At 39.1% G+C, this 26832-nt stretch overlaps 1 protein-coding gene across 6 annotated transcripts in view; it reads right to left on the reverse strand.

Annotated features, from left to right (window-relative positions):
• The window catches only part of ZNF280D (zinc finger protein 280D), a 299635-nt gene that overhangs the window by 220367 nt on the left and 52436 nt on the right, over positions 1-26832 (reverse strand). For all 6 annotated transcript variants that reach the window (XR_011997393.1, XR_011997395.1, XR_011997396.1 and 3 more), the window contains exon 2: positions 8545-8667. The gene's annotated coding sequence lies outside the window, so the exon portion shown is untranslated. The remainder of the gene's footprint in view (positions 1-8544; positions 8668-26832) is intronic.

The raw sequence follows: 26832 nt of genomic DNA on the forward strand, positions 1-26832 counted from the left end.
GGCTCCATGCAGACAGCCCGACGTGGGACTCGATCCAGGGTCTCCAGGATCACGCCCTGGGCTGCAGGCGGCGTTAAACCGCTGCGCCACTGGGCCTGCCCAAGAAATAAATTTCTGTTGTTTATTGGCCACCTTGTCTGCAGCATTTTGTTACTGCATCCCAAACAGACTAAGAGCGACTATGGAAACCTGGAGACAGTTATGTAGAGAGGATGCCTTCCAGGAGCTGTGACCTTTGGTTGAGGGGTGATGCTAGCTCATGACAACCTCACAGGCAGTGAAGGGGAAAGAGGTGACCTCACACTCTGCCCTCCTTTCATTTTCCTGCCCGTTCACTGAATCCACCTGGAAGTTAGAAGACGAGGACCTGTGTTGTAGTCCTCACAGGACAACCTTCCATGGTGCAGAACAGTGGAGAGTCCATCATGGAGCAAATGAGAGATATCCAGTGTAGCAAGTAAAAAATCAGCAACACCCATGCAGTGAGAGATCATGGAGATTGTAGGTCAAAGTGTTTTAGTGCTACTGAATGCTTTAATGCTCACAGGTTGAGTGTATTCGTTCTTTTTAAAGATGGTCAAGGGATCCGTGGGTGGATCAGAGGCTTGGCGCCTGCCTTCAGCCCAGGACATGATCCTGGAGTCCCGGGATGGAGTCCCACATCGGGCTCCCGCATGGAGCCTGCTTCTCCCTCTGCCTATGTCTCTGCCTCTTTCTCTCTCTCTCTCTCTCTCTCTCTCTCTCTCTCTGTGTCTCTCATGAATAAATAAATAAAATCTTTAAAAAAATAAAAAAATAAAAATAAATTTAAAAAAATAAAGATGATCAATAGGGTCTGCTCTGTAGACTCGGCGGCATTTTATTCAGGTTCACATGGAGCATCATACAGTGGGAGAAGTAGAAGGCACCTTAGAGATCTCGATGGACATTTCTCATTTCATAGATGAGGAAACTTAGAGAAATGAAACAAATTCCTCCAAAGTCACATGTCCAGAAACTTGCATAACCAGGTGGCACACTCAAATCTAATGATGCCCAATGCAGGGCTTCTTCCACATTCTGTAGCTAAAATCCTTGCTGCACACAAATTATGCTCATTACAAAGTGCCAGACTGTAATGTGGCAGTGGTCTCAATCTTGAGCATCCCTCTGCCTTGGTTTTATTTTTCTCTTCATTTTTGAACATTTACCTGAAAGGCTGCATTTCAAAGATACTTTTCCTAAAAATAACTAAAAGATATGCAGGAGGAAATTAGCATAATGTATTTTATCTATAATTTACAGTGTGTAATCTAAAAATGTACAACAAAGCAATGCTAGTAGTGCAGAGCAAATTCCCCTGGGATATTTGGTTCCATTTAAAAACACCTCAGTATGGGGGGATGTGGGAGCAGCAGCCTGTGACACACTTCCATCAGGGCAAAATGTTATTCTAGTGATTCACAGCAAGAGGCCTGACAAACACTTTGAGTCGATATAAAGGTTCTTGCCATCAGGATAAAATGAGAATTGCAGTGGGTGGTCCCATTCAAGCCTCATGTCTCCTACTTCTGTCCTGGCTTAGGTGGTTGCCCTGGAAACAGTAGGGTGGCAAACGAAACCATTTGGAACAACTTTTAGGAAGCCGTATGCATGAAGGCCTAATTTTTATTTGCTGCTGCCTTTTTTCCCTTCTTAAAGGGTAACTTTTCCAAGGCTATCATTCCCCGAGAGGGTGTACTCTTTGGACTACCTTGGAAGTTGATTCATTCTAAAGTTTTTGGCAAGGTCCAGTTGGAGGGCTGGCCAGAGTCTGGCAGATAGCAGGGGGAAAGGGGCTTTATTTCTCATTATTCAGCTCTGGATCCCAACACAGATGGTCCTGATCTCCTCCTCCCCCACCTAAGAATTTTTCTAAAACGACACCCAAGTTTTTCTTGGCAGAAGTTATCATTCCTGGCAAACAGTTCACTGCAGCTCTAATTATGATGACAGCTTTAATGGAGAAGATAATCATATTAAATGGTTCTTATTCAATTCCATGTGATGAATTAGTGATTACCATGAAATGTGTTAAGCAGCCAAAAGTCAGGGGAAAGGATAATGTACTGAGCTACAAGTTGAGGTTCGAGGGATTCCAAAACTTGTGGGAGGTAGGACAAAATGACCTTTAAAGACGAGACGCTGACATTGTCTCTTGTGGCTCATATACAAAGAAAAAAAATGCTTTTTCCTGATGTGTCTGTTAAAGAAAAAAAAATCATTCTGACACTTGTTAAAATGGTAAAGAAGACTTTATGCAAGACTATTGCAATAGGAGCTGACTCTATTGCAATGAGAGAGATCGATTAACCTCCCAATGCAACAAAGACAAGTGGGTATTTACTAGCCAATGTGCAGAGGAAGAGGTCAGTGGATGGGAAACCACTAACAGGAGATACCAAGAGTACAGGGATTCATTTTTAACAGGATTCCTGCAAAAGGCTGGTCATGGACCTACACATCAACAATGAGGGATGAGGGACTTGACCAGGCACGGGGGGCGGGGGGGGGGGGGGGGGGCGTGGTGATTAGGTATCAATGGTGGGGATACTCTTGCTAAACTTACTGAGCAGGATTTTTTTTAAACTGGGATAGGCACACCAAAGACAGGACAGGGCCAAGACTGATGCCTGAGAATCTTTGTCAGTCCCACCTCCTGCTCAAGGAAAGGAGAGACCTTCTTTCCTCTGAACAATTTAAGTCCATTTCTTTGTCAGTCTCCTTTTGTTATTAAGGACCAGCTGAACCATCTGTTAGGACTTGGTAGTAGAGGATATTTACTGGATAGTGCAAATAATAAGGCATTCAATGCCGGAAATTTCTATGAAAAGAAAAAGAAAAAGAAAGATTAGGTTGAAGCAGACTATAAACCCAGTTTCTGAGTCCAGAGGGCAGCCAGTTGAGAAGCTTTCACAATGCTGTACTTGAAGCACCTTTAGGTAGTGAAGTGAAGGTAATGGTTGAAATCTGGTAGATTTCCTAGACTGTAGTTTTAATATCTCCAGTGGTGGTATAATATTAGGGTTGTGGTTATTTCCCAGAACAGAACATGGAAAATGTGTAACTTTCCATAAACTTCCTGAATGGCCTACACAGCAGCAGCTCCAACCTTAAAGGCTTCCCCATCTTCCAGCATCAGCTTGCAGGACAAGCTAGGATCCCAATAAAGATCCAGGTAGTCGGGTTTTTGTTCTCAGTGGCACCAAGTTAGGCAAGTGGGAGAAAAACTGGAAACATTCATTTGGACAGTTGGATGGCCAGATATTGGAGAAAATTAGAAGACTTGAGTATTTGGGAGGGACTGACCAAATGTGCAAGTTGGCAGGATTCAGTCCAATCTGTAAGTATATAACAAAACCTCAAAGACAGTGACCAGGACTAGAGTCTGATAGTTCACAAAGGTGTGCTATAGTTTTTCACTGCACCATAAAAGTTTCCTCTATATTCACCCTTTTTTTCAAAGTTAACCAAAGTAAGATATTCTTGTTTACAAAATGAGTCTGATCACATTAGATTTGGCCTATTACTTATATAAGTGCAGCAAGAATAGTAACTGGCCACATAGACCTTTGAAAGTTTGCTTTGCTGGAATTTTTCATAAGGAATCTCAAATTAGACTTTTAAAAGCCTCTCAAGGCTAGGAAGCCAAGTCAAGAATTTGCCACCAGATTTCACTGGCAGTATCTACAGATTTGGGTGCATTTCTCTGTTTTCCAGGCCCCCAAAATATCCTGTTTCTTGGGCCTGCCAGGAAGTAACTGTCCTTCCTCACCTACAATGCTGGGAATTTTGTCAGCCATACCAGTCCAGTTTTCTCAAAAGGGCTTTGTAAGCATTAGCTCCATAAAGTCAACCTTAGTTCCTTAAACTATTTGGTCAGAACGGATTCTATGCACATCAGTCTGAAATATGACATTCCACTCAAAGCCTCAGTTATATAACCAATGTTTCCAATTATGTCTTGTGCAAGGAGGACAGATTCTTATTGAACTTATGCAAATAATTATATCGTCATGAAAATAAGAATACTCAGTAAGAGTTTCTGAATTCTAGAGGAATCAGGCAGAGAGAAAAGATAAATGTTTCATTTCTGTTTATAATAAGTGTTACCTACTAAATTGTTGTGAATTATAGCTTAAAAGAAAGGGAAAAGGGGCAAGCTTCCGAACAAAAACTATAATCCTCCTTCATCTGTTCATTCAGTGTTATGTAATTAATTCTTGTTCTGCTTGGTCTTGGGTTAGCAGTCTGATGAGCCCATCAAACTTTCCACCAGAGTTCTAGGATACTTGCTCAGTCAAATGATGTGGTTTCAAAGTAACTTAAGCAATGCCATCAGAACCTTATCTCCCAGAAACCTTTCCTAGTACTTTCCATGGATCTCTTTCCATTCCTTTCTGTTGAAGATGAAGAACTCTGGCCTATAGCTGATTGCAAGTGCTTTCTGAGAAGAACCAAAGTAAAACAAAAACTGTCTATTAATGACAAAAGATTTTAAATGGTTAAAGATCTGAGTAGAATTCTTATAAAAAGGATGCAATTGACAAGGGAATTCGGTTATTTCTGTGGTATAGAACATTTACAATGATAACTAGAATTATAACTGGTAACATTATGCTAGAACATATCATGGACAATGAGGGTATTGACAAACCTCATACGATTTCTGAAATATTTGTACAGGTAATATTTTATCCATACAAATATAACCTAGAGAAGGTTAAAGTATCTTTTCTTTCAAAATACTTTTCATGCAACTGAACATATCAAATAAATGTAATTGAGTTTTGGCATCTCTCCTTTTCAAAATAAGAAAAAATCCTCTAAGATTTTTTTCTGAGAAATCTCAAGGTCAGTTTGAGATCAAGATTTCATTTAGGGTTTTTTTTTTTAATAATAAATTTATTTTTTATTGGTGTTCAATTTACCAATACAGAATAACACCCAGTGCTCATCCTGTCAAGTGCCCCCCTCAGTGCCCGTCACCCATTCACCCCCACCCCCCGCCCTCCTCACCTTCCACCACCCCTAGTTCGTTTCCAAGAGTTAGGAGTCTTTATGTTCTGTCTCCCTTTCTGATATTTCCCACACATTTCTTCTCCCTTCCCTTATATTCCCTTTCACTATTATTTATATTCCCCATCATTTAGGGTTTGATTCTAGGAGGACAAAACTGTCCAAAAGGTCAAAGGATTTGCATACTACGATCCCATACTATTGCAAACAATACTTAGCTACCTATTTAATCAAGTTATAATAAAAGAGTTCAAAAGTAAATACAGGACAGAACATAACCATAAAATTTTTTAAAAGTTCTTTCGGAAATGAGAAGACTTGGATGCCTGGGAGGCTCAATCAGATAAACATCTGACTTTGGCTCAGGTCATGATCTCAGGGTCCTGGAATGGAGCCCACTCAGTTGGGAGTCTACTTCTGCCTCTATCTCTCCCCCAGCACACACACTTCAACCCCCAAACCTGCTCATGTATATGTGTGTGTATACATGCACACTCTCTCTCAAATAAAATAGAAAAAAAAAAAGGAAGTTAAAAAAAAAAGAAAAAAAAGAAAAAAAAGGAACTAAGAAGACTTGGTTCTCTTAATTAAGTATATGATAAAGGTTAACATAAAGCACAGGAAATTATTCTGATAAGACACAGAATTATAGGAATTCTTCTAGGAGAAATACCTAAAAGGTAAAAACAAAAACAAATAAACCAAAAAATCCCACCAAAACCTTTTACAATCTCTTAATAAGAGCAGACCAATAAACCAAGAAAGCCTTGTTGTTTCAACAGAGAGAAAAACAAACTCTAGTTCTGTATCAATGTACTTTTAATATTAAAATGCATTTTCAGGGACACCTGGGTCGCTCAGTGGTTGAGCATCTGCCTTTGGCTCAGGGTATGATCCCAGGGTCCTGGGATCAAGTCCTGCATTAGGATCCCCCCAGGGAGCCTGCTTCTCCCTCTGCCTATGTCTCTGCCTCTCTCTCTCTGTGCCTCTCATGAATAAATGAATAAATATCTTTTTTAAAAAAAATGCATTTTCAGAGACCTTATAAACAAGCCTATCCAATCAGCCAGCCTTGACCACATTAGATAAAATTCCTTTTCCAAGATTTCTTTCCCAAAAGCCTTCTAGGGCTTTTTTTTTTTTAAGATTTTATTTATTTATTTATTCATAGACACAGAGAGAGAGAGAGGAGACACAGGCAGAGAGAGAAGAAGCAGGCACCATGCAGACATCCCAACACAGGACTCGATCCAGATTCTCCAGGATCACGCCCCAAGCTGGAAGCGGCACTAAACTGCTGCGCCACCGGGGCTGCCCTCTAGGGCTTTTTATATCCATTCGGTATCCATCCTGCATATACTGTATACTTTTCTTTATTAAAAATACATTCTACTTCCTTGCATACTTTTCTTGCAAAGTTATTTCATTTCACCCTTATTGTTTCTAGTAGCTGCGTTTACAAATATTGATTATACTTTATAATCATTAAAAACCCTTTTTAACAGACAAAACTACAAAGTAGACAATTGCAAACTGTCTCTCATGTTTCAGCATTCTATAACAGTCTAGCAAATTTTATGAATCTACCATCTCACAATTTTTTAAGTCTATGCTTCCTGATAGTATTTTTCAACGTGTCGAAAAAGATGTTATTAACAGACTCAAATATAGTTAGCCTCACTCTATCATATAAAAATAAGAGGCCAAAGATATATAAACTGAAACTTGTGCTTAGTAATCTAATGTTTAATAGTTTCTCTTAGAAAAGATCTCAATATTTAATGAATATCTCTAACATCAGATATTCTAAGATTGGGAGTTATAAAAAACAAAAGATTGTCTTTAGGCAGATATATCACAACATTAAACAAAGCTAGTCCTAGTCTCAAGTTATTTCCCTGTTAACTATTTTAAAAACACATGCATGTTAGGCGAGTATCCAAAGGAAAAAAAAAAGAAAGAAAAGAAATAAAGAAATCACAAAAGCAAAGAAACCTAAAAATGGTTAAATACCAAATGTATACTTGTATTATACTTAATACTGAAGACATAGCTGCTGTTTTAAAACAGTATTAAATTAGTCTTATTTACTAAAGATTTTCCCAAACCACATAACCTTGAAAAACATTTGGGTTAGTTTCTATATTTCTGGGAGATTTAGGAATATTTCATTTATATAAGCACTTACTTACCTCTAAGCCAATTTATGAATCTCTTTCACAAGATTTTATAATTTTTTTGGTAATACCATCTAGAGGTAGAAAAATATCACACATACAAAACATATATATACAAATATAACTATGTAAACATACAGAAGCAAATAGAGATCTTGTTGCTTTCATTCTAAAATTGTAGGCACGAGTCTGGTAAACACCGCAATAAAAAACTCATTGGTTTATATAAAATAACTGGCTCTTGTTTTTGCTCCACGTTATATTTTTATCCCAAATTGTTTTTCTGACAGATGCAACAAGTTAAGGTTACCTGCTCAATTGACAGTTAATGCTTTTTATAAATACTTCTGGAGGAAATTTTTAAGATTTTGTTTTGCCCTGCATGTAGTTTCTCTGGGTGGTCCCTGAGTCTCTTGAGAGCCCCCAATGGAGGATGGAGGACCTAAGTTTAACGTTTAAGTGACTACAAGAAACTGAGAGGCTGGAATGGGAAAGAGAAAGTCTTGCAGAGGTGGACAGAGAGATGGAGGAAGTAGGGGCTTGAAGGCAGTCCAATCAACGGAATCAAAGGAATGGAGGATTGAAGGTGGTAAAAGGATGGCGGAATGGAAACAATGCTGAGAGATAAGTCTTAGAGGAACCAGTTTGGGGAAATCATTGAAGTTCCCAATTATCCTAAGTAAAAGTATTCCAACAAGAAAGCAAGTAGAGAGCTAGTGCCAGGATGGTGGAACATATAGTTAACACGGGTATAAGAAAGGGGTTTGAGTCTACTGAGAAGCTCTCTTGTTCTTAACCCATGATACCTTGCTAACAAAGAAGCCTGGGACTTTAACCCAGCCTCCATATGCCTGGGACTCTCACCCATTTTCTAGTGTAGAGGCCTCCAAAAGAGTCAGGAATTTGTTACTTCAAGAGTCAGTGAGTAGGGACACCTGGGTGGTTCAGTGGTTGAGTGTCTGCCTTTGGCTCAGGGCCCAGGGATCAAGTCCTGCAATGGACTCCCTGTGGAGAGCCTGCTTCTCCCTCTGCCTATGTCTCTGCCTCTTTCTCTGTGTCTCTCATGAATAAATAAATAAAATCTTAAAAAAAAAAAAAAAGAGAGAGAGAGTCAGGGAGTAAATTCCTACTCAGAAAGATCCCAGAGGACATCCATCCAGAAAGATGCTTGCTTATGCAGTCACTTTCCAACCAACTGGAGTCCCACTTTCCATCCTGGGACTCTATCCTAGCTTCAAAGAGTATACTCAGAATCTTAAGAATCAAAATCTGCCCTTACCATGCTTTAACAGTCTGTTATCCAGAGCATTGGGTCAGGAGTTGGACTCACCAGTGGATCTCTAATCAGTCAGGAGTGAAACAAAGTCTTCAGAAGCATACACTTGGGGTCCTGGATGAGAGGTTCCAGGAGTCCGATGATGAATTTAATCCTGTCTGAGTCACGACATCATAACTGTTAAAGAAAAGAATTATTCAGACACTTATTAAAATGGCAAGCAAGGGGCACCTGTGTGGCTCAGTCAGTGATTCTTGATCTTGGCTCAGGTCTTGATCCCAGGGTCATAAGTTCAAGCCCCACATTGAGCTCCCCACTGGGCATGAAGCCTACTCAAAAAATAAAAAAGACGGGCAGCCCAGGTGGCTCAGTGGTTGGGCGTCTGCCTTTGGCCCAGGGCGCGATCCTGGAGACCCCGGATCGAATCCCACATCGGGCTCCCGGTGCATCGGGCTCCCGGTGCATGGAGCCTGCTTCTTCCTCCGCCTGTGTCTCTGCCTCTCTCTCTCTGTGACTATCATAAATAAAAAAAAAAAAAAAAAAAAAAAAAAAAAAAAAAAATTAAAAAAAAATAAAAATAAAAAAGACGGGCAGCCCAGGTGGCTCAGTGGTTGGGCGTCTGCCTTTGGCCCAGGGCGTGATCCTGGAGACCCGGGATTGAGTCCCACGTCGGGCTCCCTGCGTGGAGCCTGCTTCTCCCTCTGTCTGTGTCTCTGCCTCTCTGTGTATGTGTGTCTCTCATGAATAAATAAATAAATAAAAATTTAAACAAAAGAAAAAGAAATAAAAAGGAATATATTGGCAAGGAAGACTTTATTCAGGACAATTACAATAAGAGCACTGTAGTAGGGGAGAGATTACAGCAAAGGCAGCAGGGGAGTTTTAGCCAATAGGCAGAGTGAATGTGTCAGCAAATGTAGAATTACTAAGAGGAGATTCAAGGGTAAGGGGACTCTTACTAAACCAACTTAAGGGAGACCTGGGTGGCTCAGTGGTTGAGCTCTTCCTTTGGCTCAGTCATGATCCCAGGGTCCTGGGATCAAGTCCCACATTGAGCTCCCCCCAGGGAGCCTGCTTCTCCCTCTGCCTATGTCTCTGCCTCTCTCTCTGTGTCTCTCGTGAATAAATAAATAAAATCTTAAAAACAAAAACAACATAATAGCATTTTTGCTAACACTGGGATAGACAGGCCAAAGACAGGATGGGGGTCAAGGTGGAGACCTAGCAGAGAAGAGGGCTCAGAGGAGCCTGACAGGACTATGGTTAAAGAGAGAGTATATCACGTTCACCACTAACACACATACTTTTACAGACAGTAACCCAGATACGGAAAGGTGAAAATGGAAAGGAAGGAAGGAAAGAAGGAAGAAAAAGTTTATAAAATTGCCTTCTGAGGGACACCTAGGTGGCTCAGCAGTTGAGCATCTGCCTTCGGCTCAGGGCGTGATCCTGGAGACCCAGGATCGAGTCCCACATCGGGCTCCCTGCATGGAGGCTCTCTGCCTCTCTCTCCATGTTTCTCATGAATAAATAAATAAAATCTTTAAAAAAAAAAACTTTAAAATTGCCTTCTGAACTCAGACTATTTTGAGTGCTACCCCATATTTGTTTGTGGATGAGAAATTTGATCTTTTGCAATAGCCAAAAGATAGTTAGAGCCAAGTCTTTAAAAATAAGGAGGGGATCAAATTGAGTAACAGTGTTACAACTATAAAGCAATGAGCTGGCATTTCTTGTGAGGTTTACAAGTAGGATGACCAAACTCAACCCATTTTGCCTGGCACTCTCCCAGTTTTAGGAGTGAAATCTCCTTCAGTTCTAGGTAACCCAGGAAAGTTGACACAAGGCTACTCAGTTTTAAAACCCAAAGTCCCACATCCTGGGAAACCCTTCAGTCCCAGGAAAACAGATGGTTGATCACCCTATGTGTAAAGAGAGCTCTGAAGGTACTTCAAATAAGAAGTTCCTAAAGCATTTGAGTCATGGCACACGACAAACTAAAGGTTTGGCTTTCAATATAAGGAGTGTTTAAAAAAAAAAAAGCCTCATTTGTTTAGTCACACATTATGTAGGAAAATAAATATTCACCCTGACTCCTATTTAGCTAGAAGTATATTTATTTAGCTACCTTAATTCAAATAAAAGCCCAAATACCTCTCCAGAAACGTTTGGCTAAAGAAAACTTGTTTACCAAATGAAGATACTTGTGTATAATTGTGCATGTTTTCTTTTTAAATTAATGTATCTCTTTATGTTTTGTTGTAAAATTCTTGCTAGAAAAAAAAAAGACATTCAAACTTGCTATTCATTCATCTGTATGGTACAGTAATTGTAGCTGCTACGTATGGTAACCAAAGTGTGTGTACATGTATGTGGTTTTCCATGGGGAAGCAACATTCTTTCCCCTCATTGTCTGCAAACTCTATCTGTACTTTGACTCATTTTCCCAAGGGGTGTGTTGTTCCTGTAGAAGGCTTTTCTGGGGGGGGGGGGGGGCGCTGAGGGCGCTAGAAATGGATAAAGAGGATTAGATGACAGCAAAATCTTGCTCTGTTGTTGCTGTTCTGCTCGGATTAGTCAACAACACCTTATGATGACATAGGTTTATCCTTCTAAAATCTATTTTATAAGCTTTTTTATATGTTTTCCCACTTATGGGAGGACTTTTCTCCCTAACCATGGAAGCCAGGAAACCTGGGAGGGGACATGGTAGCTGGGACCCTGGGATTTGTCTGAGTCTCCCTGGAGCTAAAGAGGAAGAAATTCAAGAGGAAGCAACTTAGGGAGAGGCTAAATTAAAAACCACTTAATGCCAAAGTATCTAAATATGAGGAAATACTGGGAAACCCACTGACAATAAGGAGGTCAGAAATAGAGTATACAGGTAGAAACTAAAAGAAATTAAGGTAGCTAACCAGGCCTTGTTCTTCTTCTACTTTGCACTCTAGACTCCATTGTCCAGTGTGGGTGGCTAAAAAGACTTACATGTTCGGGTTCTGAGTCTGGGTGGGGGAAGTTCCTGTGTTTGGTTCTCTAACTTGCATCACTACTCATGGTCAAAATACCAGAGCTGGCTGTGGTACCGCTGGGAATCCAAAACCTTTCATAAAATTCCAACTCAGTTGTCAGGGTAAATTGATGGCATTCTGGGTTGAGGGCAGAGTGTCAGTGAGCTGGGCTAGTGGAGCTGGTGGAAAGAGACTTCATCTCTCCTTTTACTAAGAAAGGAGCAACCAGAAGACAGCTATGACAACTTCACATCATTGCGGTTACTAATTTTTGACTCTTTCCTTCATGGTGAAAGAACTGTACTAGAGTGTAGGTCCTCTTAGACTTTATTTCACTTAAGCCTTGGACCCCTCTAACCTATTCAAAGGCTTTGCACTTTCCATCACTTACTCTCTTTAGGCTTTCCATACTTCCTTTATATGCTCCTGTTGGCATATAAAAATGCTAGAATATCTCCCACCTTAAAAAAAAAAAAAAAAAAAAAAAAAAAAAAACCTGTCCTCCCCTGAATCTATGCCCTCCTCCATCTACCTCCTCCCCCTGCTCAGATCCACCTCCATCACCATTCCTAAAATTAGTGGTCAATGCTGAATGTCTCCACTTGCTCACTTCAGTCTCTTTTCATCGTTCTCCATTCATTTTCTTCTCTACAGCTCTACTGAAGCCCTTATTCTTAGGATCACCAATGAGCTCCATCCCTCTAAATCCACTGAGCCATTCCCAGTCCTTCCCTCACTGGATCTCTCAGCAGCATTTGACTCAGTAGACCACCCGGCTTCTGAGTCAACACTGTTTCAGCCTTCCTCCTACATTCCTGCTTGGCTTCTTCCTAGTCTGCTGGCTCCTTCCACTTATTCCTGATTTTTAAATTTGTCTAAACCTCTCCTGTTCTTTAAATACACTCACTCACAGTTTGGAGGAGATTTATCCAGTCCTATGGCTTTCATTTCTATCTCCCTGTCAATAATTCCCAGATCTATATATTCTCCCGTCCTGACGTTTCCCCTGAGCTCCAGACTTAACAAACACATCATGCCACCTTCTTGACATTTCCATTAGATGTCTAATTAGAATTTCAAGTTGAACATTTTTTTAAAATAGAACTTGATCTTATCTCCCAAACCTGTATCTCCCACAGTGTTCTCCACTGCAGCTATTGGCTTTACCATTCATCCATGCTATGGTCTGAATGTGTCCCCGTGAAAAATCATATGTCAAATCCTAATCCCCAAAAGTGATGGTTTTGGGGGTAGAGCCTTTAGGAGGTACTTAAGAACACTCATGAATGGGATTAGTGCCTTTATAAAAGAGCTTCAGAGAGATCCCTAACCCCTTCCACCATGTGAGGAAACAGTGAGAAGGCGCTGGCTATGAACCAGTAAGAGGCCCTTACCAGAAGGTGACAATGCTGGCGCCATGACCCAGACTACCAGCCTCCTGAACTCTGAGCAATAAATTCTTGTTGTGTAGAGATACTAATTCTGTAGTATTTTGTTACAGAATCCTGAATGGAGTAAGAAACCTCAGAATGTATATTTAAAGCCCATTTTTAAAAAATAAAGCCCATTTTTAACCACTTTATTCTTCTTACACCTAGATATAATAAAAATCCAATTATTGGGCCCCTATCTGTACCTGATGGCCAGGACTGGGTGTCCTCAAAATTCCCATCCAGATGATTTCCAGGATTGGTGCTGTGGTCTATATTCATGGTTCTATCCTTTCCAGGACTGGGTATGAAATAGTAAACCTAAAGCACTTGAAAAGATGACACTCATGCAAACTGAGTCTCTGCACTTATCTTAGCTACTCTAGTCTCTATGACAAGTAATCTTCATTCCCAAAAAGGATGAACATTTGAATTTTTTCCAAAAGCCAATTTTCCAGGAAAGGAGCCCCAAGAGGGTGGAGGCATGAGGGCTGGGTCCTCTGGGGTCTAATGTTTCTCATCTGAATAGCTGCAGACATTCATATAGATTGGGCTGAGTCAGGTAGGCTAGTGGAAGGTTGGAGGAATTATGCAAGGCTTATTGGAAAGCTGGATCTGCCTCTGAGAATGAAAAAAAGCCTTCTTTCCTTTTGACAGTGTCAGTTATTCTAACTGCCAAGGAAAAGAAGTATGTAATTAATTTTGTAATAAATTCAGGAATTGCTAAATATATGTAATGAACAATGTGGGTTCTTACTCTAGGACATGAACATGTGAATCACAATGCAGATGTCTTGGCTGTACAGAACACAACCCAGAAATTCCTCCATTTTCTTGAACATGTACTTCTCAGGGTTGGCCTGCAGGTGGAGATGTAGCCCACAGAGGCACTACATGTTACAGTACGGCAAGGGACTGATGGGATGTTAGATCCAGATAAATAATTAGCATATTGCCCAAATAGATCTTGCCTCCTTGATTCCAGATGTGATTCATTCAGCACTAGTAGATGAGTAAGGCACTGCACAGGCAAAATGACACCATATTCTGACAGACTGAGCTTCTCCCATTGTTCTCAAAGCTCTTGGACCAGTATGCAGAAGTATCTACAACCTTCTCCATGTCCAGGTAGGTAATAAGAGAAAAACTGCCTTCTGGATAGCCCCCAATGAACTGCCCATGTGAAGTTACTAGTACCTTTGAAGAAAGGACATGTGTCTATGAGTAAAGTGGCCAATTCTCTCATAATGCTGGTCCCTATGTTCAAAACAGCAGGTTAGCATCCTCCCTCCTCTTCCTGCCACATATTCCACCTCTGCTAAAGCTTGTGAACAGAATTGTTGCCTGCAACTGGCTTGGCAGGAAGGCAAACATATTTGGAGTAGAATTACAAATTCACTCACTCTGCCCTTAGATGTGCAAAGAAAATGAAGCTTCTTTATTTCCTTGTAATACATCTGCTCATCCACAGGGAACTATGAAAAAGAATCCTAAATTTATCTCATTCAGTTAAATTTAGTTCAGTTCAATAATACCAATAACTCCTGTATGTGAATTCTCTTTCATTTCTTTAAGTAAAATGGTCTTTCAAATTTTCTCTTCATCTCTTTGTGTCCTTCAAGATAACATCTGTGTGTATTGGGCTCCGTAAGAGTTTTGATGACCCGTGGTAGCAGAGATAGTATCATCTGGATCTTCACTGGTGAATAGTGGAGTGCCTGGATTTTCTGTTCCCTGGACTGGTGACCACTAAGGTATAGTTTTTCTGGTGTGGCTTTCTAAAATGAAGTACTATCTATCTCTGAAATCTGTGGTTCTAAGGCCTTCTCAAAGTTCCTATTCAGCTACGCTTTTGTTTTGACCAGAGCCCTGTGATGTACTTCTGTGCTCTCAAAACACAGGGAACTTACTGGATCCATTGTACACCAGGTCATGTGGGCCCAGGAGGGATGGCTCAAGCTTATCTGTCAACTCACCTCCCACTACACCTCCTCACTATAGGTCCTTGCCTAGACTCTGACCTTTGACCTTGTTTCTTCTTTGTCTTCCTTATTTCTTCCATAATCCTTTAAAACTGGAAGGGGCAGTCTTTAGACAATTCATTCATCCATGTAAGATTTCCCTTCTAGAAATGAGACTCATGGCTTAGCTTTCATTGGTAGGAAGGATATCTTCTCAATACTTGAGAAAAAAAACACTGTGCTTTGAGTTCCTCTATCTAGTTGTAGATATGCCTTATATCTGAATTTTATTTTATTTTATTTTTAAAGATTTTATTTTATTTATTCATGAGAGACAGAGCGAGAGAGAGGCAGAGACACAGGCAGAGGGAGAAGCAGGCTCCATGCAGGGAGCCCGATGTGGGACTCGATCCCAGATCTCCAGGATCAGGCCCTGGGCTGAAGGCGGCGCTAAACCACTGAGCCACCAGGGCTGCCAACATCTGAATTTTAAAAATCCTTTCTGGACAAAGCCTAATTTTAAGTCCTGATGTGCAGTCAGTACAAATATAATCAAAGTTTCAAAGGTCAGAAATTATTTTTTCTATAGCTACACTGTCCAGTTTGGTAGTCAGTGGCCCCACATGGCTATTTAAAATAATTAAAATTGGGGCACCTGGGTGACTCAGTGGTTGAGTTTCTGCCTTTGGTTCAGGTCATAATCCCAGGGTCCTGGAATCAAGTCCAACATCGGGTTCCCCACGGGGAACCTGCTTCTCCCTCTGCCTATGTCTCTGCCTCTCTCTGTTTGTCTCTCATGAATAAATAAATAAATAAAACCCTTAAAAATAAATTAATTAATTAATGAATTAATTAATTAATTAAAAATTAAAATTTAGAAATTTCAGGTCCTCATGCTAGCCACATAGCAAGTTCTCAGTAGCCACATGTGGCTGGTGCCCACTACCCTGGACAGCAAGAATATAGAACATTAACATTCTTGTTAATGTAATGGAAGGTCTATTGGACTGCTATTCTAGAGGTGTACCTACCTCCCTTTCCTGAAGCACTAAAATACTTTATGGAGAAGGAAGCTTCCCATAATGTAAGCTCTGCAGGATATGGTACTACACCTAAAAATACTTCTTTTAATAATTACTCCTAATTAATACTTGTTGCCCTGGACTCCTAAGAAGCTGGGTTAGTCAATAAGCACCAGTCCACTTCTCTGAGAGCCTGATGTTCTCTGTTTTTCCTAAGAAGAGGGATACATAGTTTTTGGAGCCTAGTACAAAATTGAAACGTTTAAATTTTATTCAAAAGTTGTTTTAAAATGTCAAGATAGCAGTAGCAGAGTATTAATGCAATTACTGATTTTTTTGAGTGAGGAGCCAGTATAACTGCATTGGTCTTATACCTACGAAGCTGGCTTTGTTCCAAGATAATCATGCCTAAAAAAGAAATCAAGGCAGCCCTTTGGGCTCACTAGGGAATTTGCTCATGAGTGGCAATGCCAGGAACCACTGCTGGCCAAACTCAGATGTTAACTCAGACAGCTGCCCAGGGAATGCCTGTGACTGGAGGGAGCCACCTAGCCAAAAAGAAGCGACAGGATATAAGGGCCCCAATATGTTATATTGGAAAGCCCAATGCTGGAAGGTCTGGGCATGTCAACTGCTTCCAGGTGGGTATGTTTCCAACAAAACCAGGGCTGTGTGCAGCCAGGAAGGCTGAGATTTGTCACAGCCATCACTTTAGAAACTACTGGAAGACAAGGGAAAGGTCACACACCCAGAAACTTCAGCTTTCCTACCTGGACTATTGGTGTATGATATCCAAGGGCTTGTGCACAGGGCAGCGGGGTGGGTTCCCTGCCTCAATCTGAGAGACAAGGGGATTTGAGGAAAGGCCAGAACAGTCACTTAGAAATTCAAAATGAATCATCAATGCCAAGGAGTAAGATGGGGGAAAAAAATAATAATCTACTTGTAAGTTGGCTAAGCAGAAGCTGAGGAAAACAGACAAAAACTAAAAGATCTGAGGTGGAAGGTGAGACTTGGAACCTATAAACATTCTGTAAGATAAGTAAATTAACTACCACAGCTTTTTAGAGTGTAGCAGATTGATACGTACATGGAAATGCTGGTTAAAATTCAATAAATTTTTTAACAAACAGCTGAGGCCAAAAGGGGGGGAGAAGGATTCAGAATAAAAAGAAAAAACAAAACCATAGTGGGTTCAGTGTGAGTTGACCCTCTGATGTACTTGATCGTCTAAATAGTTCTTGTTCAGGGTTTTATTCAGGTGTCCTTGTCTGTCATATTGACCCCCGGCCTTGGGCAAAGAAGACCTGGCCCTTAGCCCAGCCCAGGCCCTTGGCCACCTTCCCTATTCAAGTTCAGAAACTGAATAAAGGAGCTCCTTGAGCTTCCTGAAACATAGATTCTGGGGACCCAAGTGCTGTCCTTGAAGGAAGACCCTTGAAGTATGGAAAGATAAATTGAAAAGTCCAACCACTCAGCTTGGCAAAGTAGTATGGAAGCTTGTGGTTTAATTCTCATGCATGACTTTTTTTTTTTCCATACAGGACTTTTTAATTTTAATCCTAATCCTACGAAAATAGCAAAGTTCTAGTAGAGAGGAAAATACATTTTAAAACTAAATCAACCGAGGGACTCCTGGGTGGCTCAGTCAGTGTAGCATTCAACTCTTGGTTTCTGCTCAGGTCATGATCTCAGGGTCATGAGATGAGCCTTGCCTCAGGCTCTGCTTTCAGTGCAGAATCGGCTTGGGATTCTCTCCCTTTCCCTCTGCCCTCCTTCCTCCCACTACCCCCTTGTGAATGCTCTCTCGCTCTCAAATAAATAAATAAAGTCTTAAAAAAAAAAAAAAAACTAGATCAATCTAATAGAAAGTAGAAAAGGAAAAAAAAAAACAAAATTAAAGAATGGTAAACAGAAAACAACATAATGATAGCACAAAGTCCAAATAGGTCAATAATCAAAGTACATATAAATATTAATATATTGAATTTGCCTACTAAAAGAGATTTTCATAAGGGCTTTTAAAAATTCAACCATGTACTTCTTATTAATAAATACACTTAAAACATGATGATGGAAAAAAAAGTGATGATGGAGAGGTCATTATGCTGAATAACATACTAAAATTTAACAAAAATTTAAAAAATAATATCAAAATCAATTTTTAAACTTTAAGGCAAAAGGAGGGTTATTATATAAAGATACAAGGATAAATAGAATAGTTCACATTGAAGAAATAGTAATTTGGAACCTCAAATGTGTGTGTGTGTGTAAATCAATATTATAGTTGTAGAAAACATAAACAACATAAGTAATCCTACACCCAAAGTTCAAAATATACATTATTTCTAGCACATGTGAAACATTCATAAAAATTTACTATAATATGTCAAAAAGCAAATTTCAAATGAATACTAATGACCCAAAATCATATAAAACATGTTCTCTGATAACAATGAGATAAAATTTTAAATCAATATAATACTTAAACTGCCCTACTCATGTTAGAAGCTTCCAAATAATTATTAAGCAAGGGAGAAAAAGTAATGAAAATTATCAAATGTTTAGCACTGTCCAGACACTTAAAATGCTAGTGCCAAAATGTATGTCATGCAATTTAAGCAGTATTTAGTAAGAAATTCAGACCCTTAAATGCATATAATAGAAGAGAAGGAAGCATATACCTCAAAAAGTTAACTACAGAGAATGCAGAAGAAAAGAAATAACAAAAGGAAGAGAAACAGATGAAAGGGGAGAATGAATAAGGAATCGAATGACTCAAAAGCTAGTTCTTTCTGAAGGTTAATAAAATAGGCAAACTTGGCAAAATTGATTGATGGAAAAAGAGAAAAAAAAAGTAGGGGGAAAGGGCCAGGACTACAAAGAGAGTCAAAGTTTTTAAAAGCCCTAGAAAATACAGTGAATATCATTACACAAAAAAATTGATGATTTAATGAAATGGACAGCTCTTTAGAGATATACAAATCACAAAACTGATTTGAAAAAGAAATGGCAATCCATATATTTATTTACGCCCATTAAATAATTGAATCTGTAATTTTTTTAATAATAAATTTATTTTTTATTGGTGTTCAATTTACCAACATACAGAATAACACCCAGTGCTCATCCCGTCAAGTGCCCCCCTCAGTGCCCGTCACCCATTCACCCCCACCCCCCTGAATCTGTAATTTAAAAAAATTGTACCCATTAAGTATGTCTCCTCAGGCTAGAGAAACAAAAGCAAAAATTAACTATTGGATTATTCCAAAATAAAAAGCTTTTGTACCATCAACAAAACAAAAGGGCAACCTACTTAATGGGAGAAGATATTTGCAAATGATATAGCCGACAAGGAGTTAATATCCAAATATATGAAGAACTTATACAACTTAACACCAAAAAAACCCAAATAATCCAATTAAAAATGGGCAGAGAACCTGAATAGACATTTCTCCAAAGAAGACACACAGAGAGCCAAAAGATACATGAAAAGATGCTTGACATCACTCATTATCAGGGAAATGTAAATCAAAGCCACAATGAGATATCACCTCATACCTGTCAAAATGGCTGAAATCCAAAACACAAGAAACAAGTATTAGTGAGGACACGGAGAAAAAGGAACACTTCTGCCCTGTTGGTAGAAATGCAAACTGGTGCAGCCCATGTGGAAAATAGTATGGAGGTTCCTCAAGACACTAAAAATAGAAATACCATCTGATCCAGTAATTCTCCTATTGAGTACCCAAAGAAAATGAAAATATTAATTCAAAAAAGTATATATGAGCCCCTATGTTCCTGGAAGCACCATTTACAATAGCCAAGATATGGAAGCAAGCCAAGTATCAATTGATAGATGGATGGATAAAGAAGATGAGGTATATACATATGATGGAATGTTACTCAGCTGTAAAGAATGAAATCATGCCATTTGCAACAACATGGAAGGACTCCGAGGGTATTATGCTAGTGAAGTCAGTCAGACAGAGAAAGACAAATACCATATGATTTCACTTGTGTGTAGAATATAAAAAAATGAAACAAAGGAATAAACAAACAGGGACTCCTAGATGGCTCAGCCACTGAGCCATCATGCCCTGCCTTTGGACTCAGGTCATGATCCTGGGGTCCTGGGATTGAGTCCCACATCAGGCTCCCTGCAGGGGACCTGCTTCTCCTTCTGCCTATGTCTCTGCCTCTTTCTCTGTGTCTCTCATGAATAAATAAATAAAATCTTAAAAACAAACAAACATAAGCAGAAACAGACCCATAATTACAAAGAGAATACAATGAATACAATACAAAGAGAACAAACTGATGGTTGCCAGAGAGGAGGGGGGTAGAAGGATGGGCAAAATGAGTGAAGGGGGGTGGGAAGTATAGGCTTCCAGTTATGGAATGAATAAGTCATGGGGATGACAGCATACAGAATGTAATCACTGGTATTATAATAGTGTTGTATGGTAAGAAACAGTAGCTACATGGGTTGAGCATAGCATAACATATGAAGTTGTTGAATCACTATATTGTACACCTGAAACTAATATAACATTTTATGTCAACTATACATCAATTTAAAAAAAAAGCTATACCCATTAAAAAAGCACTATGCCAACCAAGTATTTACCCACATAGGTGAGTTCAACCAAATCTTCAAAATTTATTTCCTGTATCATACAGACATTTTCAATGAAAGGATAGAAGAGATCCTTGCTTCATTGTATGAGAGAAGTATATTTTTGATACCCAAATTGTGCAAAGACAATATTAAAAAAGAAAATATTTAGTTATTCTCACCCTTGAACACATGTGCATGAATATTTTTAAATATTATCTAACTAAATTAAGTAATGCATTTATAACACATCATAATAAATAAGGCACAAAGCAAATATAATAAGATTAATTGTAGAATCTAGGTGGTTGATATATGGGTGTTCACTGTGCAGGCCAACTGTTCTAGTTTAAACTTTTTCATTTGAAAACCTTAGGAAAAGTAAGAAATCAAATCTTTGTACATCTACAACCTCTAAAAGTATATAATGACAGAATTCCAAAGATGGCTAAAAGAAATATATCAATAGAATTCATCTCATCGGTATGGATGAGCAATTATAAAAGTACAGTTTATGGGGGCACTTAGGAGGCTTAGTCAGTTAAACATCTGACTCTTGGTTCACTCAGGTCACAATCTCAGGCTCATGAGAGCAAGCCCCCGATTGGGGGGGTGGTCCAAGCTCAGCAGGGAGTCTGCTTGGGATTCTCTCCCTCTGGCCCTGCCCCTATGTGCTCGCTCTCGCTCTCTCTCTCTCTCTCTCTCTCTCTCTGTCTTTTAAATAAATAAATAAACAAATAAATAAATACTTTTAAAAGTGCAATTTATGGAAAAAACTACTGGCAAGCTGGGAATGGACTACAACCTCATTATCCTGGTGAAGAGTGTTATAGGATTGGGCTTGGCTATTAGTGGCAAAAAAAACCTCCAAAATATACAGAATTTTACTTCTCATGTAAAATACTAGTTAGATGTTCCAGAGCCAAATTCCTTCTATCATTTTGTTATGTGTTATGTAATCTTTATTTCTAAGATTACTTCAAGTCCAAAATGTTGCTCCCATTCCAATCATCACATCTGCATTCCAGGCTACAGGAAGTAGAAAGGGGGAAAGTGCTCCCCTTTAGGATAGACTGAAATTTGCAAACTTACATTCCCATGGTAGAAACTAAGTTATGTGCCCTCATGTAGTTGAAGGTGGCTGGGAAATGCAGGCATTTTCTTGGCAGACATATCTTCAGATAAAATTGAAAGATTCTGGGGCACCTGGGTGGCTCAGTCAATTAACCAGCTGATTCTTTAATTTCAGTTCAGGTCATGATCTCAGGTTTGTGAGACAGAGCCCCACATCACTCTATGTGCTTGGCTTGGAGCCTCCTTAAGATTCTCTCTAGGGATGCCTGGGTGGCTCAATGGTTGAACGCCTGCCTTCAGCCCAGGGTGTGATCCTGGAGTCCCAGGAGTCCCACACTGGGCTCCCTGCATGGAGCCTGCTTCTCTCTCTGCCTGTGTCTCTGCCTCTCTCTGTGTGTGTCTCTCATGAATAAATAAATAAAATCTTTAAAAAAAAGATTCTCTTTTTTTCAGCCCTCAGCCCTTCTTTCTTTAAAAAGAAAGAAGAAAGAAAGAAAGAAAGAAAGAAAGAAAGAAAGAAAGGAAGGAAGGAAGGAAGGAAGAAAGAAAGAAAGAAAGAAAGGAAGAAAGAAAGAACGATTCTACTTAAGAAAATGGAGAGAACCAACCAAAACTGAGGGAGTTGGCAGTCTCTTCTATATGTATCTATCAGAAACCCCTAGAAAATATTTTACTTAGTGGTAAAACATTAGACATGTGCTCTTTAGAGTCAAGAGCAAGTCAAGGATACCTGTTATCACAACTTCCCTTAAACACTGTATAGAGTCTTAGCCAGTATGACACTTTAAAAAAGAAGGAGAAGGAAAAGGAGAAGGAGAAGGAGAAGGAGAAGGAGAAGGAGAAGGAGAAGGAGAAGGAGAAGGAAAGAAAATTTCTCATATTTGCAGAGCATGGGATTATTTACATAGAAATTGCAAAAGAATTGATAAGTAAGTAATTCAAACAAATAGGAGAATTCAGCACTCTGGATATATTTAGAGTGTAAAAGAAAAAATAATATACTTATGTATATTTATATAAAATGTCTCATTTACAGTAGATACCTAGGCAAAAATCCAAGGAAATATATTCAAGACTATTTGGTAAAATTAAAAAACATTACGTAAAAGATGCACTGGATAAGTGATAAGCTGAACTGTTCATTCACGTGGCAGGGAAAACAACACCTGAGATTCCCACCTTAGTTCTTTGGCATTTAGCAGAAATGGAAAGGAGTATATGCAAGATGAGGAATCAAACAAAGAACTACCCCTAGACCCATATAGTACCAAGGCCTAGTGTTGGACCCAAGGCACTTGCAAATGGTCCCAGAACAGGGCCAGTCTGTTCCACAGTCACTAGGGCAGTTCTAGAAGCCAGCAGGGTGTTGATGCCAGCACATGTCTCCCCACACACACTCTGAGAGCATTTCTCAGATGGCCCTGCTGGAGCCACCTCCCACCATCACCCTGAGGTAATGCTGAGAGCACCCATTAGGAGCAACTGAACCCTCAGAGCCCCTCAGGTAGCTATGGGGACAGGCTGCCCAGGTTCACTCGGGACAGCTATTTGTAGCTCATTTCTTAAACCTCTGCCAAGGGTGGGAGATGGGGCTGCAGGTGATGCCCTGGGCTGATCATGCCAGAAACTGACACTAAATACCCCTCTCCAGAGTAAAAAAGGGATAAAGGAAAATTAGGACGTTGACTATAAATCTGATAAAATAAAAGAAGAAAATAATGAAAAAAGAAAAAAATGAATATTTTTATTTTAGTTTCATAATAAATATAATACATAGCTTGATAAAAAAAAATTTATTAGTGGCAAAAAAAACCTCCAAAATATACAGAATTTTACTTCTGAAGGATTGAAAGATATTATTGTGTAAATCCAGCAGCTCTCCCCATGAATTTATAATAGATCTATGAATCATTATAATTCCAATCAGAATCCCAACAAGACTTTCCATGGAATTTAACAATCCTACCCTAAAGTTCATGTGGAAAGTAAAAGAAACAAAACTGCAAAGAAATTTTTGAAAAAGGAAACTAAGTGGATATTTGCCCTACTAGGCTAATTATAAGGCCACAGTTATTTAAATAGTGCAGTATTGAGACAAGGATATAAAAACAGGCCAAATGAGCATAATGAAAAAAATAAGTCAATACCGACCTATACATATATGGAAACTTGGAATGGTTCAGAGATGGCTTTACATGTCAGCAGGGAATGGTGACCATTAGATAAACGGTGCCAAGAGAACCAGTCATAGCCAGTGCATATCCTGGGAGGAGGGAGTATTTAGATCTCTACTTCATACCATAATAAAAATACAGCTCACATGGATTAAAAATTTTAATGTATGGGGGAAAATCTTAAAAGTTATAAAGAAAGTATAAGAGAATGTCTTCATTACATTTCTTTGGATTTCCTAAAAAAAAAAACTAAAAGCACAAATGATTACAGCAAGAATTTCAATACATTAAAATATAAAACTGCATTAGACAAAAGACACCATAAATAGTAAAAATGCAAGCCACAGACTAGGAGAAATTAATTATAATACAAACTATTATCTGTATTAGTATCCAGAATATAAAATAATCCCTACTACTCAATAAGGAAAAACAAGTAATATGGTAGAAAAATTGTCAAAGTTTTCGATAATTATTTATAGAGTCTACTGAATAGCCAAAAAAGTAAGAAAAGATACCTTCAGAAATAAATGCAAATTAAAACCACAATGAGGCACTATTTCATCCCTATCAGCTTGGCAACATTTTAGAAGTCTGAGAAGCCCAAGTGTTGGTAAGAATGTAGCAACAACAATAACAATAACAGCAAAGAAAGCAAACAATCAAGAAACAAAGAAAAAGAGAAAAAAAAGGAAGCAAGAAAAAAAGAAAGATGAAAGAAAGAAGGAAGGAAAGAGAAAGAAAGAAAAGAAAAGGAAAGGAAAGGAAAGGAAAGGAAAGGAAAGGAAAGGAAAGAAAAGAAAAGAAAGAAAAGAAAAGAAAAGAAAAGAAAAGAAAAGAAAAGAAAAGAAAAGAAAAGAAAAGAAAGAAGAGAAAGAAAACAAAAGAAAGAGAGGGAGAAAGAAAAAAACTTCTAAATGTGGTTGGTGTGAATGTGCGTTGCTAAAAGCCACACTGGTGAATAATGTTGCAATATCATATGAAGTTGGTATGCACATGCACTGTGACCTAGAATTCTCCTTGTGGATATACATCCTAAAAAATTCACATACGTGTGCCCAGAGAGACATGAAAGAGAATGTTCATTGTAGCATTGTATTTATTAAACAGCAAAACTTGAAAACAAACTAAATGTTCAAAAACACAATTGTGGATAAATTGTGGTGCCAGAGTCTCACAATGAAATACTAAATACAAATAGTAAATATATGACAACCAGGCAGGAAGGATACATGCTAATTGGGGGATAGTGATTACCTTTGGGCAGAGAGCAACAGAACTGGGCAATGGGGCTGTGGTTAAAATATATCTGTATTGTTAAAACAAAAAAACCCTAAAGCCATTATGGCAAGATGTCAACATCAGTTGAATCTGTTAAGAACAATGAGGCTGGCCATATGTACAGACTATAAGGAATGATTTCCAAGGCATACTGTTAAGGAAAAAAAAGTAAGCTGTGTAGGAATATGACAAGTAGACTACCATTTGTGTAAAAACGAAAAAGGAGGGTCATCTTGTGTTGAATATTTCTGAATGATATAAAATAAATGGATAATGATGATCTCTAAAGGGGGAGGAAGCTGGGGCCTGGGGTCAGGAGTGGAAAAGAGACCTGTTTTATGTACCTTTTCCTACTCTTGGGCTGCTTTTATCACTCGCATTTGTTTTCTCAAAAGTAAAACACTAAAGCATTTTTAATTAAAATTACTTGTACCCCAACAATGCATTTAGAGCCAAAATTACTGTTTTGAGGAATATTTTGCATCAAAATATAAGTGTATCCTTATGTTTGCCATCTTACCAAATGACTGATTTTTCCGAAGAGTTCTTAATGAGTTCCTTATGCTCAGGCACACAGAAACGTACACCCTGCCTGCTGCATCTGCCTTAACTGTGCATCTATTTATATGGTATGACAGATACTTTCCCTAATAAATCTTACCATTTCCCCTGCTAAGGAACTAAGTGCTGACTGAATGGTTGATGACACATGGGAGTTATTCCTACATTTTCCACACACAGTAAGACAAATCAATGCAATACCCCCTTCTTCTGTTAGAAACCCTAAGAGCTTTGGGGCATGTCAGAAAGGGTGGGGGCATACAATGAATCCATGGTTTCTAGACTTTCCTATGAGAAACAGACTGAGGCCTGAGGCAGTTTGAGAGCAAAAGCAGGATCTGGAGTTCCGACTCCCGTGAGCTAATTTACAATCAAGAGAGCTCCAACCCTGCTAGATCTAGAACTCAACTATTACTTCCAACAGTGAGTGAACTTCCCTCTATTTTGCTTTGAGCATCTTACGCATTAGTTTGTTTAAAGGCTAAGGACCTCAGCTGAATAGAATGGTGATTTTCAAACCTTTTATCATAGGACCACTTTAGGAAACAAAAGTGATCCTCACTGCCTTCTGTTATCCCCAGCTAGACCCCCAGAGCCCCACACCCCACCTGGTATAAAGTACAAGGTTCGGATTTATACCACTTTACAGGTATCCAGGAGGCAGGAGAGAGATTCAGGGTAATAGGGAAAAACAGGAAAAAGGCTCATAGTCATCTCTTTTTCATGTCTTTCATTTCACAACTTCTTCCTTCCCATGCCTGCTGGTGTGCTCCCTTGCCTTGTTCCAGAGCCAAAAGACAGGTCAACTTCACTGCTTCTTAGCCAAGTTGGCAGAGGTTGTGGCAGCAGGGTGGTAACTCTGCCCGATGTTCTCAAGCTGCACTTGGGACATGTCCAACAGCAAAGTCACTCAGTAAACAGTTCTCTGTATTCTCTTTTCCTTGAGTTGGCTGGAATATCTAGGACCTGGTACCACCCACTCTTTAATTTGAGACAAGCCCACAAACCAGAAACTTCACAGATCACCCTATCCCAAAGCAGTCTTTTGCTAGATACAAAACACCATCTAGAAAATCATTGATATGCTACATAATTTTAATTCCAAGCCCTATTGATGTCCTTATCAAGGTTTAGTTTTTCTATTTTTAGTAATATTTCCTGTACATCATTCATTCAATATTTAAGAACCTTACTAAATGTCTATTTTGTGCCT

This window comes from Vulpes vulpes, chromosome 15 (assembly GCF_048418805.1).
Source record: "Vulpes vulpes isolate BD-2025 chromosome 15, VulVul3, whole genome shotgun sequence".
NCBI classification, from domain to species: domain Eukaryota; kingdom Metazoa; phylum Chordata; class Mammalia; order Carnivora; family Canidae; genus Vulpes; species Vulpes vulpes.